At 38.7% G+C, this 22,022-nt stretch overlaps 1 protein-coding gene across 14 annotated transcripts in view; it reads left to right on the top strand.

The window, feature by feature from the left end:
• Positions 1-22,022, top strand: part of OPCML (opioid binding protein/cell adhesion molecule like) — a 1,152,901-nt gene that overhangs the window by 1,037,482 nt on the left and 93,397 nt on the right. The window lies entirely within an intron of this gene.

The raw sequence follows: 22,022 nt of genomic DNA on the forward strand, positions 1-22,022 counted from the left end.
CCTGCCTCAACCTCCTCAGTAGCTGGGATTACAGGCACACGCCACCATGCCCAGCTAATGTTTTGTATTTTTAGTAGAGACGGGGTTTCACCATGTTGACCAGGATGGTCTCGATCTCCTGACCTCGTGATCCACCCGCCTCGGCCTCCCAAAGTGCTGGGATTACAGGCGTGAGCCACCACGCCCGGCCAAGAATGGATATTAACATGTGTCATAGCAAATGAAAAGCCCAACTAACTCAAAAGTAAAATTACAATTGGAAAGGCACCCAGTGCTGCCTGCTGTATGTTGTACAGCCTTCTCTATGCAATTGCTATATCAAATTATGCTATTGAAATCAGTCGGACACTGATAAAATTGAGACCAGTTTTACAAGTACTGTAGATTTAATTGGCCTCAGCAGTGGGTCCACAGTGACTCTTGCTGCTGAACAAAAAAAGTGGGCTTCAATAGAAAATAATAAGCAGCCTGCTTCCACACTAACATACTGCAGCCACCTCTGGATATAATGCACTTTAATTTAGACACTGAGCTCCTTCATCTGGCCAGATGTTGAAGGAACCTCAGGAAGGTTTGTTTCCTCCTTCCCTCCTGGATGAGCACCCTTGATAGTAGATTTAAAAGACCTCAGGGTCCAGCTCTGTGCACCTGCCACCCTTGGTGTTCCTTGTTCAAAGCCATTTATACTTCTTTCTAAAAATCTCTACATCCCTAGGGTAAAATTCCTATAAGTCACTTTTTCTTGTTTAAGCTGTTTTAAATTAGGCTTCCATCACTTAGAGCCAAAGTAGCTCTGATTAAATTCACATGCCATGTAGAGGGCAGTATCTAACTGAGCCAAGTAGAACATAATCTCTGCTCTAAACTGAGAACCAGAGACACCTACATTGTACCACAAGGCGACTGGTGCCTAACCAGCTCTGAAAAGACCTCTTTCATATGTAAAAAACATAAAGCAGTGGCTGCCTTGAGTCATTGATTTAAGACCACTGTCTATTTAAGACCACTGTCTCCAATGTGGGTTGAAGACCTTGTGGCTTGATTTAGATCTTTGGGTGGGCTGCAGGCTGCAGAAGTTTCTGCATGTAAACCAGCTAGAATCAGGCTGAGAAAGACACCTTGGCTCTGGCTCTCAGTCATGGAGTAAATAACACCAGGAGGTCATTGACAACTTTATGTAATGCACGCTTGCCTACCATGAAAAAGGTGTGGAGGATACCACAATGAGTGACTTAAATCTAGCCTCTGTTATGATCAGGCTCTCACTACTCTGGAAAAACTTTACGAAGAGCAATTAGTTTGCTTGGATCCATTGATTCACTAACCTTTCCTTGGGAAGATGTGCTCCACCCTGGCCGGAAATTCTCCCTTGCATCTTACTGTCCTTAGGCTATTTGAGAGCAGGTATGGTACCTGGGGCTTACATGTTCGCAAGAACACAACTTGCATTTCGATGGTGATCAAAAAGTGACTACTGAATGAATGCACACATATGTATCCATCTTGTATCGATCCTGTAGCATGCCAGAAAGAAAAGGGAAAGACGGTGGCGACAGGCAAGTTCCCAGACCCAGGAAGCTATCTGTGCAGTGAAGGGGAAATCTGATGTACAGAGTGAAGGCTGTCTGGAGAAGGCACTTCAAGTCCTGTCTGTCAGGAGCCTGCAGGAAGTTGTACTTATCCCTCAAGCATTCTTCCATTTTCCCCACCATCACTGATAGCCCTGGATGCCAAGTGAGCTTACTGCTGAGGTTTTATTTACATTAAGTTTTAACCAAATCCTGAGGCTCTCACTAGTCTAGGCTTTTAGACATGGTGATCTGTGATCTGAAAGATAGTTTTCAATTCCTGTCCAATTACTTTTTTGTCAGAAACCTATGACTTGTGCTGGAAAACTCCACCTTTACTAAGAACAGGCATAACAAGAGTTGGAATGACCTACCTCAACACATACAGTTTGATTTTGACAAACTGGCAAGTAATCTTACCATCTGACATCATCCATTTCTCTGTGTGACGCCAGAAGTTTGACCTTCCCTGTCTTTGCAGACTCTTCCTGCTTTCTTCCAAGAGCACCTGACATCATAAACCTCAACTATGCTGGGTCTTAGCTCCCACATGCCCAAGGTTGAAGAATGACTCTAGAAATGGTGTTAGGGTGAAGAAGTTCGTTACTCCCCAGCTTAAAGGTAGTAACCACGGCTAATAAGCTGCTTCTCTGTATGAGATTCAGAAGGAGGAAAAGAAGAAAACCAACCAACAGTTGCTTGGAGGATTTTAATAGGAGTGGGCTCTCCAGTCTTGAAGAGGTAACCTCCACTGGATTTGAATAGGGCCAAGAGGAAGTGATCTCATGAAGCAAAAGCGGTTGATTATCACTTTGAATCTGGGCTTTGCAACTGAAGGCTGTGATTGACTCACACAATAAACAAGGACTGGAGTTGAGTGAGGAGGTAGGGAATTTGATCTACCACAGAACACCTAAATTGTAACCCAACTCTCCCCACCCCATTTCCTTCCTTGTAGCCTGTGAAGGGTGAAGCCTCCTTAATCAAAGAAGGTGATCAATGAAGTCCTTTCTGCCTGTCTTTTGTTTTTCCTTCCCTGCCCCCTTCCTTGTGTTTTTTTTTTTTTATATATATACTATCAATTTTCCCACTCCAGAATCCCTGAATGGTGAGAGTAACCCTCCTAAGGCACTGAAAATAGTTTGATTTTAATGATACCCTGGATGATTTTGCTTCCTAAGAGAAAGGTTTCATAGTCATTGATATAAGCAGAACCAGTGGTCCCCTGCTTGTCCAATTCTCTTCCTTTCCCAACAAATTCTGCTCAGCTCACCTCTGCTCTTCACACCGTTGCAGTCTAAATTGTTTCATCCTAGGCCACTCCAGGACCTCCTCCTGCTCCACTGAGCCCCTGCACAAATGGAGCCAGGTGCAGTAATCACAGCTGCAGTGAAAGGGTTTGTCTTCTTTGGGCACTACGGAACGTTGCCAGTGCTGCTGGTGAAGAACTGAGCCACTTCTGTAGGGCATCACAGGGCTGTGGCACTCTGGCACATCAGACAGCAAGATGTTTGGAATCCTACCCACTCCTCTTTCTCTCCCATACCCTGCCCCCTTCTTATTTTTAATCCTCACCGAGTCCCAAACTTCCTACAGCACTTCATAATTTTTTGGCAGGATTTTCTGCTCCAGAAGATATCAAACCTGTTGGAACAAAGGCAGTTTGGCAATAACATATTGAGTCATATTTTAAGAATCTCCTGATATTCCTGCACCTCTGGTTCTGCCTAAGGGGTAAAGAAGCTTCAGAAGCTGCCTCTAGCTGGAATTCTACTCCTGAGAGCCCAGGCCCTCCAGTACCCAGCAGGAATCCACACAGAAAAGCAGACTCTGCTGAAGCACAGGGCTTGATTGCACATCCTTATCCCCTAGTGTTGCTGTCTCAAATCACCTTGTCTTGATACTTCCTCTCTCCTTACCTGCCTTCATTCATAAGAGCTACTGATCCTTCAGGCTCTGTGGCATCGGCCTTTGTCCATTCCTGTTTCTGGTTGTGGGTACCTTTCAAGCCTTCCATGCTTGCTGGACTGTCTCGACTTTTGATTTTGGCATGCTTTGACTGTAAGTCAATGTAAGTGTCAATATCATAAATCCATGCCATGGCATGTCCTCATTGTCATCATGGTTATCACCAAAGCCATCCTTTAAGTTTATTGATATGCCGCTTTGACTTAATCTTGGTTTTCATTAAAGCCTTCTGTCAAAAGGCAGAAAAAAATAACTAAAAACCTAATTAAAAATAACATATAGACAGAGAGTAGCATACACACTTTACACAGAAGGAAATGGAGACTTTGGCTAAATGTATTACATCTGGAAACAACATTGCTTCAGTTTTTTATTCATTCATGCACTTGTTCATTCAAGAAAGAATTAGTGGGTGACTGCTACCTGTTAGGTACTGTGCTTGACACAGAAGAATAAATAAAATTATAGTTTTCCCCAGGAAGCTCAAAGTTTAGTGAGAGACTCAGACATAATAGAATATAATTATAGCACAATAAAAGTGGGTGCATTAGTAATATATTCATCTGCAGGTTCACAGGATAAGATCATTTAAATCCAGCTGTTAAATGTGAAAGAATCAGGGGTGGCTTCCTGGAAGAGGTGACTACTAATCTGACCCTAAACATTGATTCAGAAATTATTCAGAAGAAAGGAAATGAAATGGTTGAGGTAGATACAAAAAGAAATATTCTAGGCAGTGGAGATAAGAGAAAGACATGAAAATAAGAAATTACATGGTGTACTTCAAAAGATAAAATTCACTTTTTGTTACTGACGGATAAAATATGACTTTGTTGTAATCCAAATAAAATTGAACTCACTTGTCAATGATCCCATTATGACATTGCTTTCCATGGAAACCCACCAATAAAAAAAAATTAATGTAAGCAAAATCTGTACTCAGATCTCCAAAGTAGTCCCCAAAAGACTAATGTTTTCCATAACAGATAGTAAAATAGTTGAATGTAGCTTTTTTGCCAACCTTTCTATTTCACTGACAGTATGGCAGTCTTTACTCTTTCCCTTCCACATTCCATGAGAATTCTGTGCTATCCAGATCTCTAATTTCTTCCCTTATCTGCTTTTCTCTTTCCATAATGATTTTCTCAGATTCCTAACATAGACCAAATAGGCTTCTTCTCTTAACTTCTTCATTAATCAGCACAAGTCATTTTCTGCTTCACGTTAGGGCTACAAACCAAGAAAACCTCTATACCTTGGTATGTAATGAGGTTTGAGAAGTATATGAAGAGCGAATCATGAATGGCTAAACAGACAGTGAACATCAGGGAAGAACATGGGCTTTTTATTATTACCATCATAATTTAAATTACTGCAGCTTTCGATGAGTTTTGACAAATTTGTATATCTATATAATCACCATTCCAGTCAAGATACATCATATTACCTTTACCTCAAAAGCTTCCCTTTTTCTTATTCTTCTTCCCAAAACTTATCTACACCTTCAACTTGAGGCAAACACTGTTTTCTGCTATTATATATTAGACATATGTGTATATATACATATATATAATGTATATATTAAGCAAAATGTGTATATGCTTTCTATATGTATATATATTCTATATATCTTTAGAAAAATGTGTATATGAACTATATATTACACTCTACACACATATTTACTCTCTGGAAAAATGTAAAATTTTGTATAATTTTAGAATTATACTTTGTTTCTGGATTCTTTCACTGAGCTTTTGAGTTTTATTCATGTTGTGTGTGGTTTTTTAAATTGCTAAGTGGTATTCTATTATATGACTATACCACTGTTTGTTTACTCATTTGCCAGTTGGGTGGACATTTGGTTGTTTCTACTTTTTGGCTATTATGAGTAAAGCTGCTATAAACAAGTATGTACAGGCCTTTTTCTGGGCATATATTTACAATTTTCTTGACTAAATACTTAGAAGCAGAATTGGTAAGTCATATAGTACATTTATACTTAACTTTACAAAAAGCCACCAAACTATTTTCCAAAGTGGTTGTACCAATTTGTGTTCCTATAAGCACTACAGTTGTTCCACATGCTTGTCAATATATAGTATCCTGTATTTTAAATATTATCTATTCTAATAGCTATGTAGGCTAAAACATATTTGGTTTCGAGTTGCTTTTCTCTGAGGATTAATGAGTTTGGGCATATTTTTCAGATGCTCATTGGCCATTGGAATATCTAATTTTCTGAAGTAGTGGTTGAAATCTTCTGGCTATTTCTAATTGGATTGTTTATCTTCTATTATGGAGTTATAATTGTTACTCATATATTCTGGATACATGTCCTATGTTAGCTCTATGTATTCGGAATAATTTCTCTTAGCCTATGCTTTGCCTTCTCATTTTCTTAACGATGCTTCTAAAGGAAACTTCTAAAGGAATCCAGTTGTAAATTTGGATGAAGTCCAAATTATCAGTATTTCACACTTAACCTGTGGTTATAAAGGTTGTATTCTGTTTTTTCTAGATGTCTTAGAACTGTAACTTTTTTTGTCTAGCTATAAGATCCATGTGAGTTAGTTTATGTGCATGGTATGAAGTGAGATTTATGATTCACTTTTTTCCATGTAGCTCTGCAGTTAATCAAAAAGCATCTGTTGAAAACACAATCCTTTTTCTAATGAATTACCTTAGTTTCTTTGCTAAAAATCAATTGACCATTTGTTTGATTTCTTTCTGAGAATCTCTCTTATTTCCTATTCATCTAAATGTCTATTCTTATGCCTGTATCCATACTGTTTTGATTACAATCACTGTTAATGTTTTGAAATCAGACAATGTAAATTGCCAGCCTTGTTCTTTTTCAAAATAGTGGCCAATCTATGTCTTTGTATTTTCATATAATTTTATAATCAGTTTGACAACGTCTACCAAAAAATGTACTGTGATTTTGATTGGGAATGGATTTAAATTATATGTCAGTTTTGGAATAGCTGGCATCTTAATAGTATTGAGTTTTCCAAACTTGAAAACATATTCTTCCATTTATTAAGGTCTTGGCTAATTTTCCTCAACAGTGTTTTATGGTTTTTAGTGTATAATTGCAAATTATTTCATATTTTTAAAGTATTATAAAAGACATTTTTAAAATCTCAATTGTTCATTGAAAATACATATAAATACAATTGACCCTTTTATATTGACCTTGCATACCATGACACTGCTAAATTTATTCCTTGGTTCTAGTACACTTTTTAGATACTTAAGATGTTTTTACATAAATGATTATGTCCTCTATCAGGAGATAGTTTTACTCTTTCATACCAATCAATATGCTCCTTATTAATTTTTCTTGTCTTATTGTACTGGCTAGGCTCTCCAATGACATGATATTAAAATACGTTGTAATACTGACATCCTTGTCTAATTTCTGATTAGAGGAAAACATTTTTCATTTTCCTCATTAAGAATAATATTATCGTAGGTTTTTTTTACAGATGATTTTTATCAGATTGAAAAGTTATTTTCTATTCCTAGTAGCTGATTTGTGTGTATGTATATGTATTAGTTTGTTTTCACACTGCTGATAAAGACATACCCAAGACTGGGAAGAAAAAGAGGTTTAATTGGACTTACAGTTAAAGTTATAAGAATCATGGCAGGAGGTGAATCATGCACTTCTTACAGGGCGGCAGCAAGATAAAATGAGAAAGAAGAAAAAGCAGAAACCCCGATAAACTCATCAGATCCTGTGAGACTTAATTAACTATCATGAGAATAGCACAGGAAAAGCTGGCCCCCATGATTCAATTACCTGCCCCTGAGTCCCTCCTAGAACACATGGGAATTCTGGGAGGTATAATTCAAGATGAGATTTGGGTAGGGACACAGCTAAACCATATCTCTCCACCCCTGGCCCCTCCAAATCTCCTGTCCTCACATTTCAACACCCATCATGTCTTCCCAACAGTCCCTCAAAGTCTTAACTTATTTCAACATTAACCCAAAAGTCCGCAGTCCAAAGTCTCATCTGAGCAAGTCCCTTCCATCTATGAGCCTGTAAAATCAAAAGCAAGCTAGTTACTTCCTAGATACAATGGGGGTACAGGTATTGGGTGAATACAGTCATTCTAAATGGGAGAAATTGGCCAAAACAAAGGGACTACAGGGCCCATGCAAGTCCAAAATCCAGTGGAGCAGTCAAATGTTAAAGATCTAAAATGATCTCCTTTGACTTCAGGTTTTACCTCCAGGTCATGCTGATGTAAGAGGAGGGTTCCCATGGTCTTGGATAGCTCTGACTCTGTGGGTTTGCAGGGTGCAGACTCCCTCTCAGGTGCTTTCATGGGCTGACATTGAGTGTCTGTTGCTTTTCCAGGCACACAGTGCTGGTGGATCTACCATTCTGGGATCTGGAGGACAGCAGCCCTCTTCTCACAGCTCAACTAAGCAGTGCCCAAGTAGGGACTCTGGGTGGGGGCTCTGACCCCATATTTTCCTTCTGCACTACCCTGACAGAGGTTCTCCATGAAGTCCCCACCCCTGCAGCAAACTTTTGTCTGGGCATCCAAGCATTTTCATACATCTTCTGAAATCTAGGTGAAGGTCCCCAAACCTTAATTCTTGACTTCTGTGCACCTGCAGGCTCAACACCACATGGAAGCTGCCAAGACTTGGAGCTTCCACCCTCCAAAGCCACAGCCTGAGCTGTACATTGGCTCCTTTCAGCCACGGTGGAACAGCTGGGACATAGGGTATCAAGTCCCTAGGCTGCATACAACATAGGGACTCTGGGCCCAGTCCATAAAACCACTTTTTCCTCCTGAACCTCTGAGCTGATGATGGGAAGGGCTGCTATGAAGGTCTGTGACATACCCTGGAGATATTTTTCTCATGGTCTTGGGAATTAACATTAGGCTCCTTTCTACTTATGCAAATTTCTGCAGCCAGCTTGAATTTTTCCCTAAATTTTTTTTTTCCTATGGCATAGTGAGGCTGCAAATTTTCTGAACTTGTATGCTCTGTTTTCCTTTTAAAACTGAATGCCTTTAACAGCACCCCAGTCACCTCTTGAATGCTTTGCTGCTTAGAAATTTCTTCTACCAGATACCCTAAATCATCTCTTTCACGTTCAAAGTTCCACAAATCTCTAAAGCAGGTACAAAATGCCACCAGTCTCTTTGCTGAAACATAACAAGAGTCACCTTTGCTCCACTTCCCAAGTTCTTCATCTCCATCTGAGACTACCTCAACCTGGACCTTATTGTTCATATCATTATCAGCATTTTGGTCAAAACCATCAACAAGTCTTTAGGGCGTTCCAAACTTTCCCACATTTTCCTGTTTTCTTCTGAGCCCTCCAAACTGTTCCAACATCTGCTTGTTACCCAGTTCCAAAGTCACTTTTATTTTTGAATATCCTTGAAGAAGCATCCCACTTCTGGTACCAATTTACTGTATTAGCCCATTTTCATGCTGCTGATAAAGACATACCCGAGACTGGGAGGAAAAAAAGTTTAATTGGACCCCAGCATTATGTCGGGAGGCAAAAGTCACTTCTCACCTAGTGACAGCAAGGGAAAATGAGGAAGAAGCAAAAGAGGAAACTCCTAATAAATACCCATTAAATCTCCTGAGCCCTATTCACTATCACAAGAATAGCATAAAAAAGACCCCCATGATTCAATTGCTTCCCCCTAAGTCCCTCTGACAACACATTGGAATTCTGGGAGATACAATTCAAGATAAGATTTGGGTGGGGACATGACCAAACCATGTCAGTGTGTGTGTAAATAGATCTTGCAGTTAGTCAAATGTTTTGTTTGGCATCTATTGAAATGATTGTATGATTAATTACATGAAATTATTTTTTAATATTAGACCAACCTTGCAACCAAGAATAAATCTGATTTGGTCATGATATACTATCCTTTTCTGGCATTAGTTGATTAACTTTGTCAATATTTTGTTAAGGATTTTGCATCTGTTTTGTTCATGAGGGCAATTGGTCTGTAATATTATTAATCTGTTTTGGTATCAGTAATTCTGGCCTTACAAAATGATTTGGGGCATATTTTCCTTTTACGTATTTTCAGAAGGAGTTTAAAAATAACTGGTTTTAAAGTGTTCCAAAGCAATATTTAATAATAATAATGGTTACTTTGCCATTTTTATCATTGTAATAGAAACATTTCTAGTGTTTTTCTATTAGGTCTGATAATGGTTTCAGAGAGCTCTTTTACCCCTTAAAGAGAATATTCTTTTTCAGATTTCAATTAAGTGTTTGGTCAGGAAAAGATAGGTTTTATCAAATTATCTTCTTGGACAAGTTATAAAAATAGTCATATATTTTTCACTTTCAGCCATATGTATGATAAAAAATGATATTTATTTTGTAATGTGAAAACATTCTTTTTTGTTCTCATATTTACTGTTTTTCCTTTAGTAGTTATAAATAGGAATATCTCTAGTTCACCATATTTTTAAGAAACATGTCTGTAAGTTTTCTTTATAACTCAGATGAATTGATAGATTATCTATTTGTACTCTAAATTGTTTCAAATACAGTTTAAAAATGGATATTCCTTAAATGTTTGAGAAAATTTGTCTATATAGTTATTAAAGTTCAAACCTAGTTTGTGAGTACTTTCTGGAAATTTTTTTTTAACTTTTGTTGTTTCCATTCAGAAAATTTATCCCTTGAAATAATTTTGGAAATGTATAGGTTCAATTTTGATAACTGTTCCATAGTTGTCAAGTTTATAGATATTTATGTTAATGTATAAGTACACAATAGTATACATTATATAAACATTATGTGAAGCATTTGTAATTGAATATACACATAGTTACATATATTTTATATAGTATAAAAATACTTCATTAATACTGCAGTACAAGGTAAATATTAAACACAAATATCTACAGAGAGATAATTCTGTTATTTGGATTGTGCATAGCCATATTGAATCATTTGCTTCTCTAAACTTTATGAAAGCAACGAGTAATATCAGATTTTAATACACTGTTTTCAGTTTATGTATTTTAATACTTTTGCTTTAGTTTTTGTATTTTACACATAAAATTTAAAAATAATTAGAGCTTTATTATGAATTGTTTCTTTTATCAGTATAATTTATTTTTAATTTAATGTTTTAGGCTTACAGTTAACATTATCTAAGATTGTATTTCCTACTTTGATTTTGTTAATACCAAATGTACATTTGCCCAGCCTTTAAAAAAAAAAACAAAATCTTGTATTAGTCTGATTTAGATACAGTTTTTGTAAACAGAACAGAAACATATTCTGTTATCTTTTTTTTTTAAAACCAGCTTAAGCTTTTATTCCTCATAATGGGGAGTTTCACTCATTTGCAGGTGTTATTAAAACTGATGTGCTTGTTTCTCAGCGGTTTTTTGTTTTCCTCTTTTTGTTCTGTCTAGTAGCTTTCATGTTTTGTATGTTGTGCTATTTAAAACACATTTTCTTTGATTTTATCCTCTATAGTTTTTTTAAAATAAATATATGATATTTTAATATTGGCAATTAGATGTACATTTTGCAGGAGCATTTGCACCTGATTCTCATTATTCAAGCTGAGTAAATGTTTCCTCACTTCCTCTCCGGGAGACAAGAATTGTGACAGCCTCCTTCTATCCTCCTTCCTATCTTGGCCCTGTGTTTCTCAGGCTTTCAAAATCACATTTTGAACTCATAATTCAGGTTTACATGTTGAGACACTGGCATTTTCATTTAGCTTAATTATCAGATTTATAACAATTCTTCCACCTCATTCTTTAATCAGGTGCCTGTAGGCTTTCATATTATGATTCCCTTGTAGATGACACTAGTTAGCTTTTCTCTTTGCTTCATTTTAAGTTCATTGGAATACATTTCCAGGTGTTTTACTAAAAAGGTATGCGATTGTTGTATTTTCTGATTTTTAGGATATGTCTTTCTTCAGGTGATAAATATTTATTGAAAACCTGTTTTGGAACAAGAGCTGGACTAGGTGCTGGAGATAAAATCATAAACAAGACAGACTATTCCTCAACAAGTGCTTACCTGCGAAGGGTTTTTTGTTGCTGTCAGATGTAATTGGCGTATTTCCTGAGAATAAAATCCAAAGGTCATAGTCTTTACCCTCAAAACTCCTGTGGTTACCACTTCATTCTATTTGGCATTTAGTGATAAAGCAGAGCAAGCTGAGGCCCTTTTTTCTGATAGTTGTAATTGTATGAGTAATCCATTTTCTGTGTGAAGATAAGAACATATGCCTTTATCTGTGGGGTTCAAAACGCTTCCCTGGGAATGTGATGTGTCTCTTCTGACAGATTTCCCCTAATTTTCAATAAGCCTGTTACTAGGCACACACAGAATTTATTTATTTATTTATTTGTTTATTTATTTATTTATTTATGGCAGAAAGTGGGCATGTATTAAATATTTAATGATTGGTTCTGTTGTAGCTCATTCCGAGGAAACTTAGTTTCACATGTGTTGGCTCTTTCTTCTGTTTCCTTTGTATCCTTCGTCTTTCTCTTGCTCTCTTAATCGCCCTCTGTCTTTTCTTCTGTATTCTGGGAGAGCTGCTCAGGTTTGAAATTCATTCTGTTGATTTGATTTTTTGAAGCCTCACATCTAATATGTTTTACTTCTGAAGGAGATTTAAATTTTGTTTCTGTTTTAAGACCGCTTGCTTGCTCTTCATATCTAACTAATTGGACGTTTTCATTCATCTCAACAGCTTTTCTTCTTAGGCTCTGGTCTATGTCATTCTTTACCAGCTTCTGCCCCTAAAGTCTTTTCCTGAAGGTTGCACTTTTCTGCTTCTGTTAGGTTGTCAGATGGCTGTCTAAAATTTAATTATTGTTCTAGAAGCCAATTTTTTTAATTGTGATATGGTGCACATAACGTACAGCTTACCACTTTAACCTTTTTAAGTGTACGGTTCAGTCACATGAATTAAGTATATTCACATTGCTGTACAATAGAAGCCATTTTTTAAAGTACGCTCTTCCTGGAATTTTTGTGACTAGTCTTTATTTTCCTCTTTTCTCAACACTTGTTCTCAAAACTGGTATAATCTGTGTGGTAAGTGGATGGTGCCTTGGCCCTACTCTCTGTCTTTTGAGTAAGTTTGAGTCCTGTTTTAATGCTACTCTTGAAATATTTATTAGGATGCAGAGCTCCTGGTTTATTTCAGTCTCTAGCTTCCACCTGTTATACTTCTGCTTTATGAAATGATACTTTTTTCCTTGTCCTTTGGGATCTCTGATGCATGGTAATGGTTGAAGAATTTGAATAATTTAGGGCTTGGGTGGCTCTCGTTGGCTCATTTGTTTGAAGCTGCTTTGGTATTGCAAGCCCATTGTGTTTGCTTGGAAAGTCTATGAGGGTGGCCTTCAAGGGGGTCCCCCGTGACCCTGCCTCCTGATATCCATGCCCTTGAGTACTCTCCACTATGTTGCACCAGTGCTGGTCTGCATGAACATGGCACACAGCCACATGATGGCATGTGGCTCCCCAGCCAAGTCATAAACGCCACCCTTGCCCTGTGTCTTACCCTTTCTCTCCAGCAAATCATTTCAAGAACAGCCAGCTGCCATACCATGCCATGCCATGATGACACAGAGGGTTCTTGTAGTGAGAAACTCCTGCCAACAACCTACACGAACCTGCCAGCCTAGAGCCCGTGAGTGTCCTTGGAAGTGGATCATCCAGCCCTAGTCAACATTCGCATGACTGCAGCACCAAGTGATATCATGGCTGTGCCCTCATGCGAAAGCCTGGACTAAAACAGACACAGCTCAGAATCCCTGACCCACAGATATAGTGTGAGATAATAAATATGTATTGCTTAGAGCCACTAAGTGTTGAGGTGGCTTGCTACTCATCAGTAGAGAGCGAAAGCATCCGTCCAAGTCAGCGCTTGTAATATTAATGGCTGCTGAAGCCTCACTTTTGTTTGAAGCTTTATTATCTGGGTAAGGTTAATGACAGCTATGGAGGTATATACTTACTGCCTGTCTTCTTTTTAGTCTTTGCTTCATAAAGATAAGTCATGCTGTTTGAACATTGTCTCTGTTAATTAAATCAAGTATATCTTCCTTATTAGTATTGTTTATGATTAATTTTAGGAACTAGATTATTCTTCAATCTTACTTTTCCAAAAAGTATGAGTGTCATTTTTGTCCCAAGCTTTTGCAAGTTATTTTAGTGAGAAGCTGAGAGATGTATTTGGTTCTTCTATTTCAATACAATTTTGGGTTTTTTTTTAAAATTGCATTTTAGGTTTTCAGGTGCATATGAAGAACATGCAAGATTGTTGCATAGGTACACACGTGGCAGTGTGATTTGCTGCCTTCCTCCCCATCACCTACCTCTGGCATTTCTCCCGTGCTATCTCTCCCCAACTCCCCACCCCACACCGTCCCTCCCCTATTTCCCCCCAACTGACCCCACTGTGTAGTACTCCCCTCCCTGTGTTCATGTGTTCTCATTGTTCAACATGCGCCTATGAGTGAGAACATGCGGTGTTTGATCTTCTGCTCTTCTGTCAGTTTGCTGAGAATGATGGTTTCCAGGTTCATCCATGTCCCTGCAAAGGACACAGACTCATCGTTTTCAATGGCTGCATAATATTCCATGGTGTATACGTGCCACATTTTCCCTATCCAGTCTATCGTCGATGGGCATTTGGGTTGGTTCCAGGTCTTTGCTATTGTAAACAGTGCTGCAATGAACATTCGTGTGCACGTGTCCTTATAGTAGAACGATTTGTAATCCTTTGGATATATACCCAGTAATGGGATTGCTGGATCAAATGGAATTTCTATTTCCAGGTCCTTGAGGAATCGCCACACTGTCTTCCACAATGGTTGAAGGAGATTTCTCTCCTTGCTTTTAACAAAGGTGCATAAAAGATACCTTTCCATCTTTAATATGCTAGATTAAGAAATAGCTACCACATCTGTATTTTCTTCAGTTTTGCAAACAAGATAAAATATGTACGGTCCTTGGGTTATTAAGGTAGAAAACCAAATAAATTTTAAATAAGATGATTTTTCTTCTTTTTTATGTATTCCTTTTTTCCTACCTCATTGCATTGGCTAAATTTCTGAAAAATATTGAATATTAATAATTGTAACTAGCATCCTTTGTATTCATTCTGTTTTCATGAAATTGTCTCTACTGATTTTTCTTTTAGGCATAATGTTAGCTTCTACTCTCAGAGAGATCTCACTTCTTTAGAGATTATAAATAAATGTTTAAGTTTTATTAAACTCATTTGGGCTTTTTAAATTTTTAGAGTTCCTCTGTTATAATATTGACACTTTCTTCATTCTTGAAAATAATTTCAGATAATTAATGCATATTTTAAAATGCATTGTTAGATTTTATTTGCTACTGAAATTGTATTCTTGTAAGTAAAGCACCAAATGTGATAGTAGGTACAGGAAAATGTATGCTGCCTGACAATGCATAGGTGATCGATACCTTCTGTCAGTAGAAGTAATGGTACTTACTACCTGCACTGACTGCTCTGAATTTCAGTTTTCCAAGTTCTATGTTGGTTCCAGATACTAATAATGACACCAAGGAGAACCTTTGAGATAGGGTAGCAACTTTCCTTACACCTCAGCAAACAGCCGTAGCCTCAAAGTTCCAGCAAACGGAGATTCAAAAATATTTTTAAACTCAGGTTCTTCAACATTGCCTTTGTAATCAATCAGTTTCCTTAGTGCCTATATCCCAAGTGTTGTGCTAGTTTCTACATTGGCAGTGCAGAATAGCGGGGAGACTCCAGGTGACTCTACTGTCAGTGACCTTTAATAAGTCATCTACCATTTTTGAACCTCTAGTTCCCATCCGTACAATGGAACTCATCAGTCACCCCTGCACTCCTGTGAATATTGCTGTGAGGATCAGCTACAAGGGATGTGAAGCTGCTTGTGAACCAGAATCCACTAGAGGCGCATAAAAGTGTGTGTGCCATCATCGTCATCGAGCGAGAGGACTGTTAAGTCAAGGCACCCCTCTCCCTCCAGCGAGCAGGATTCCTGTGCTTCCATATGTTATTACAGGCACCGTGAACCGGGGTTTACATTTTACTGCTACTTAATTACCCTTCCTCATCTCCCAGCCATTTTCACATTTAAATAAAACTCTCATTTCACTTAACAATGGAAGGGATAAGAATTTGCATATTAAGTGTGAGTCAGTGGCATGGATATCTAATTAAAACCAACTCCTTTTTCCCCCTTTTTCTCCTTTTCATTTTTCTCCCCTGAGCTGCTGACATTATTGCAACTGTATTCAGTGTCCCCATTCTGTCAGCCTGTGTGCTCTGAGGAAAGCAACAAGGAAGGGTACAAGAAGAGCAGGAGCTTAAGAGAGGGAGGAGGAGAGGGGACGGGCAACTGGGGACAACAAAGGCAAACACAGAAAGAACTGTGATGGGAGAACCGGCACACTGGTGCTGGCCAGGGGGCACTATTAATGCTTAAAAAGAGGATGCAAGGGTGGAGAAGGGAGAGCCTGAAACATAAAAAAGTACCAGAAGAAAGAGAAAGACTAAGAATGAAAGGGAAGGAAAGGACCAAAAACAACAAGGTGGGTGGAAAGAAGCCTGTAGAGCTCACCATGATGGCGATGCTGTGTCACTAAGACACAGGTGGCTCGGGAGAGTAACTGTGGGTGTCAGCAGAGTGGCAGAGGGTAGTGGGTGAAGGTGACAAATCCTCTGGGAAATTCTTGTACAGCTTCATAAAACACGTTTATAATACATGATCATGTAGAGGTAGTCATCAGAAGGCATGCCTTTTGGTCTTACTTGAGTGTGTATCCACTTCCCTGAATAGGCTTTTACGGTATCATTTAACAGTGCAGGTGTGTTCTGTATCCTCTTTTAGATCTGGCTTTTCTTCCTTGTAGTTCACACAGAAACATGACTCAGAAACAGATTCATCTGCAAGTATTGTATAACTTCAAGATATAGCAAATAGGAGAATCTATTCTTCCTCCTTCCTTCCCCATCGCTAAGACCGTACTAACTAGGAATTTGTCTACAATTAGCTAGAAATTTGTTAACATCATTTACCATGTATCTTCCTTTGTTTGTTGAGTTACCTTTTAAAAAATGAAACAGGTTACCTACTTTAAAAATTACATGTTGATGGAGAAAATCAGCCCTTGATAATGGTAGAAGGTGAGAATTATGGCCCATATGAGGAGTTAGTGCAACCATATGACATCGTGATTATTTCTACCACAATTATTATGAGCCACGCCTCTTGGTATGCAAGAATGTGCATATGCCTGTGTACAGCTCCTTGTGCAGATGTGGACTGGAAAGGAGAAAAATGTTCAGCAAATCAAGACCAATTGGCAAAGTTAGTTCCCAAAGGGAGAGGTAAAGAAGAAATTTTGCCATTGAAGTGCAGGCTCCAGCACTATGGCGCATGGGACCAGGAATCCAGTTAGATACAGAGAACCATCCCGTTTGTCAGTTTTGGTTTTTGTTGCAACTGCTTTTGGTGTTTTAGTCATGAAGTCTTTGCCCTTGCCTATGTCCTGAATGGTATTGCCTAGGTTTTCTACTAGGGTTTTTATGGTTTTAGGTTTTACATTTAAGTCTTTAATCCATCTCTAGTTAATTTTTGTATAAAGTGTAAGGAAGGGGTCCAGTTTCTGTTTTCTGCATATGCGTAGCCAGTTTTCCCAGCACCATTTATTACATAGGGAATCCTCTGTGGAAGTCAGTGTAGCGAATCCACAAGGATCTAGAACCAGAGATACCATATGACCCAGCAATCCCATTGCTGGGTATATACTTAAAGGATTATAAGTCATTCTACTATAAAGACACATGCACATGTATGTTTATTACAGCACTATTTACAATAGGAAACACTGGGAACCAACCCAAATGTCCATCAATGATAGACTGAATAAAGAATGTGACACATATGCACATGGAATACTACGCAGCCATGAAAAAGAATGAGTTCATGTCCTTTGCAGGGACATGGATGAAGCTGGAAACCATCATCCTCAGCAAACTAACAATGGACAGAAAACCAAACACTGCATGTTCTCACTTGTATGTGGGAACTGAACAATGAAAACACATGGACACAGAGAGGGGAACATCAGACTCTGGGGCCTGTCAGCAGGTGGGGAGCAAGGGTAGGGAGAGCATCAGGACAAATACCTAATACATGTTGGGCTTAAAACCTAGATGACGGGGTTGATGGGTGCAGCAAACCACCATGGCACATGTATACCTACATAACAAACCTGCACATTCTGCACATGTATCCCAGAATACTTAAAGAAAATAATAATAATAATTAATTAATTTTAAAAGAGAACCATGTGGATTTACAATATGTAAAGGCACCAGAAGACAAGACCAAAGGACCACATGGACAGCTTCATCAAAACCCTCTGGCTCCTACTGGAAGTTGGCTTGGGAAGCTGTTCCCTGGATCCAAGGTTACATTCAGCAGTTACATATCTTCTGCTGTAGTGTTTCCAAATTTTGACTAAATTGGCCTGATTATGGGAATGTTTTAAGTTCTTGTAAAAATGACATATTTCGGGCTCTACCCCAGACCTATCAAGTTGGATGAGGATTTTATTAATATATTTAATCCAACAATGAGACATGATTGATAAATACTAATTCTTAGAGGAGCTGAACACTTTCATTTGCAGAGGGGCCATGATAAGACGGAGACAAGACACTACATATAAGGCGCAGTCTAATGAAGACTTAATTTCCTTAAGGATCCCAAATAGTTACCTAGTTTTCACACTTTTGGACTTCACTTTAACATCAGTGTCCTGACTCAATCGTGATTTGATGTATGAGGTGATTAAGCAACTTCAGAGCTGCGTTTCACAACCTATTACCTTCCTCTTCACTGCTTTTTGAAATGTGACTTTAAGCCACAGACAAGATAAATAGGGCTATACTGGGTTCTTTGGGTCCTGTATGCCTAAGAATCAGGAAATAGCACATTGTGCTCGAATGTTGGCTTATTGTTTGAATAGTGTTCCCTGTTGGCAGAACGCACCGTGATGTTAACTCGCTGAAGTTAACATAGTCACGGGCATGAACCGGGCTCTACCCCAGTTGCCACCATGCCCTTGAAGTAATTATCCCTTGCATCCTCAGGATAACTCTGTGACATGCTTATAATGCACATCTCTGTTTTCCAGTTAAGGATGCTGAGGCATAGAGAGGAAATAAATCGCCCAAGATCAGCCAGGCAGTGAGAGTCAGAATAGGATTCAATCCCAGGCATTCGAGTTCCAGACTGAGCTTTTGAGCATGGAATTCCTCCGCCTCCTCTGCGATGCCCATCACCATGCTCCTCCCATCTTTGTGAAATGAATGGTTTTCAGCTTGAGGTGGTTCTCCCCTCTGCAGACAGCTGAGGGCCCCTTGCTCTTGGGTATCTCATATTGTGCCAGGCCTAACAAGGAAATCTATGCCATAGTGATGAGGCAAGACCCCTCCAGCCCCTGATAAGCCCTCAACCTCAGCCCCTCTGAGGATGGCAGCATGACAGGCATGAGCAGCCATGCCTAGCCCTGCTGCTCTTAGCCCCCCATGTCAATGGAGCTTAGATTGTCTTCGCAGACTGCTCCTCTGCTCTTTGCATAGTGCTGTTCCTGTTCCTATGCTGTCTTAGGACTGGCAGAGGACCCTTTCTTCAGCCCCCTGTGCCTGGAATCATCACATCTCCACCATTAGTCCCTAGTGGCCTTGTCCAGTTTTGGTTCTTGTTCCTTCTCTACCTGAGCAGCCTGGATCAACATCCTGACTGAATTTCAAGGTGTGCTACCACCCACTGGGGAAGCATACTCCCAGAATTCTGAGAGCATGGCTTTTGCCCGAGACCCAAAAGGGCTGTATCTCCATAGGGACTGTACCTACATTTGAATGCAAATCCATTTGTGTAGCATATACCCCTTCTTCTGGATTTCATTTTTTTTTTTTTGAGGTTTGGAACAACCGAACTTTTGCAAGATATAAATGTTTATTCCTCTTCAAGTCTACAGAGTGTCCCATTTCCAATAAAGCAGTGCACTATGTCTTGATATATATGATCTTAAAATACTGGGACCCTCTTCAAAATCCCCCTCAAAGTATTAAACATGAAAATTCAAACTTCCACTACAGAGGAATTGTGGAGGAAAATTCAAACTTCTTCTATGAAGAATTGAGTAAAAATAAAGCCAAGTGATCTTGACAAATATCCACATCCTTAGATGTTGCTTTTAGATACTCTCTCCTTTAAAAGTTGTATGATTCTTCTGTCTTAAATCGAATAGGTAAAATACTGAACCTGAAGCTGCATGGCAAAAATTTGAGTTGTGATCACTGTGGTTCCTTGAATATAATGAATGCATAGTCAGACTCCAATGAAATAAGGAATATGGAAACCTATGGTCATATATTAGGGCTGTGATATTCACAAGAAAAAATAGATGACTTTGTTCTTGATGTGTAGGACATCAGCTGGACCATTAACTTTGTGAAATCTTCCAGTTTTATTTCTCCTTGAACCTCTAAACTATATAACATCACATTAAGCCATCATTTAAGTAATGCTACCACTATTTTTCTTTTGATTTGAAATGGATTTATTGAAGCAGAGTATTTTTCTCTTCCTTTGATTACTTTATTTGCAGTTGAGTTAAAATCTATAAAAATATAGAGTATATTTAGACAAATAATTCATCATGTTCTCTAAATAATTCATGTTCTCTAAAACCATGAACTTTTGTTCGATTAAAGAGGTGGAGTCTTAGTCAATATATTTTGAAAGCTTTTGAAGAGATCTTTTCATGACTATTGACTGCAAACAAAAATGTCAAAGTGCCACACATCAGTGTTTTTAAAAAAAATTAAGAGAAGGACAGAATGTAGCCTCCCATTTTGGTGTAGTGCTGCAGTTTTCTCCTCTATCTTTGGTAGTTGCTTCAAGGAATGACAGAGTGGAAGCCAAAGGTCTAACAGTGGTCAGAAACACTGAGTGTCACCTGGCCTGGTCACCTTCCTGACCTCTTGTTCTATTGCTATTTCCCTCAGTCCGCTTGAGACCAAAAGGCTCTTTTCTGTTCCTTTACCTTAGCAGAAGTCCTCCCACTTCAGGGCATGGTATTGGTTATTACCTCTGCTTGGAATGTTCTTGCTTCAGAGGTATGCATGGCTCACTCTGATACTTCTTTCTGCACCCTTCTTAGAAGGCTTCCGAATCATTGAGACATTTCCTGATCACAGCCTATAAAAGAGCAATCTTCTCACATCACCCCAGCATTTCCTGTCCCCATACCCTGTTTTTGTTTTTCCATATTATTCTCTTTTTGTTGTTGTTGTTATGCTTTTAAGTTCAGGGGTAATATGCCAGATATGCATGTTTGTTTTATAGGTAAATGTGTGCCATGGTGGTTTTCTGCACAGACCATCCCATCACCTAGGTATTAAACCCAGAATCCATTAATCCATTAGCTATTCTTGCTGATGCTCTCCCTCTCCCCCTTCCCTACTGCAACAGGCCCCAGTGTGCACTGTTCCCCACCATGTGTCTATGTGTTCTCATTGTTGGGTTCCCACTTATAAGTGAGAACATGCGGTTTTGGTTTTCTGTTTCTGAGTTAGTTTCTGAGGATAATGACTTTCAGCTCCATCCATGTCCCTGAAAAGGACACGATCTTGTTCCTTTTTATGGCTGCATAGTATTCTATGGTATAGCATTTTTCAGCATCACTCACACACACAGAGACATACTGACACACATTGAATATTTTCTCCAGTATTACTGTTAGGCTTTTATTTAAGAGTGCATATAAGATACCTGCTCATAATTATTATTGAGGAGGAGATAGCTGATCATCATTATGGAAGGCTCTGCAAGGCATCGTCAAATCTATCGTGATCTTCTCTTTGCTTTTTCCTATAGTGAAGACTTTAATTTTCTGTAGCTACCTGTGCCAACATAGTAGCATTTTATAATACTGGGTTGAGACTCTCTTAGCCTTAGAGTTGCAAAACTTTGTAATCTTGGATCTACTTTGTTTTGTATACTAGCACAATTTGAATGTAACAAAGCCCACAAATCTCTTCCTGATTTTGTTTGCATGACCCTGAACTTATTGAGTGATGAGAACTGTCAGAATAAGATTTTGGGGCTCCTTTTCCCAAACCAGGAAGAGGGCATGCATGACTGATCAAACCCAGTGTGGCAGGAGGCCAACCTGCTGTGTCTTATCTTGCTTTCCCCATAGCTCAAGAGGACAAGCACAGTGTTCTAGGAGAAGCCAAATTATTTTCCTAAGAAGAACCATTAAGCATTAGAAGTCATTTCAGAAAAATGTAAAATATGTATTTCTATAATTCTGACACTTTTAAAAGATATGACTCTAAATAAAACACATTTTACAGAGGATGCATATTACCAGCATGCTATAAAATGCTT

Source organism: Sapajus apella, unplaced genomic scaffold (assembly GCF_009761245.1).
Source record: "Sapajus apella isolate SASKATOON/1434 unplaced genomic scaffold, GSC_monkey_1.0 scaffold16, whole genome shotgun sequence".
NCBI lineage: Eukaryota > Metazoa > Chordata > Mammalia > Primates > Cebidae > Sapajus > Sapajus apella.